A 615-nucleotide genomic window follows, 5' to 3' on the forward strand; every position below is an offset into this window, starting at 1 on the left:
TCAGCTAAACTTCCCCTTCTATCAGAGCAACCTTGTCTCCCCTTAGCAAACAACCCCCCCATCTTCTGTCTCAGACAGAGTGGTCTCAGCATGATACCACATACATACCAGTTCAGACATCTTTCTGCCAAATCACAAAATTTGCTTTTACAGATGCATAATTAGAAGGGACACTTCGGAGGCCAGGTGTGGAGGCACATGTCCTTAATCCTAGCATTCAGGAAGCAGAGGCAGGCAGAATCACTGAGTTTGAGGCCAACTGGTCTACAAAGAAAGTTCCAGTACAACCATGGCTGGTAAATCAGAAAATCCTTCTTTCTTGGGGGAAAAAGATTTCTAAAAAAAGAAAAGAGAATTAAAAAAAAATAAGGGACACTTTGGAATTGAACCTAGGGGTGGTGGTGAAGCATGTATTTTTTTGCTTCTATTTCTCAAGAAGGAAGATGTTTGAGCATGTCTAAATGCTGATAGCAGGGGCTGGAGAGATGACTCAGCAGTTAAGAGCACTGGCTGCTCTTCTCGAGGACCTGGGGTTCAATTCCCAGCACCCACATGGAAGCTCACAACTGACTATAACTCCAGTTCCAGGGGATCTGACACCTTTACATCAATACA

The sequence above is a fragment of the Myodes glareolus genome, chromosome X (genome assembly GCF_982192425.1).
Source record: "Myodes glareolus chromosome X, mMyoGla1.1, whole genome shotgun sequence".
In the NCBI taxonomy this organism is placed as follows: Eukaryota; Metazoa; Chordata; class Mammalia; order Rodentia; family Cricetidae; genus Myodes; species Myodes glareolus.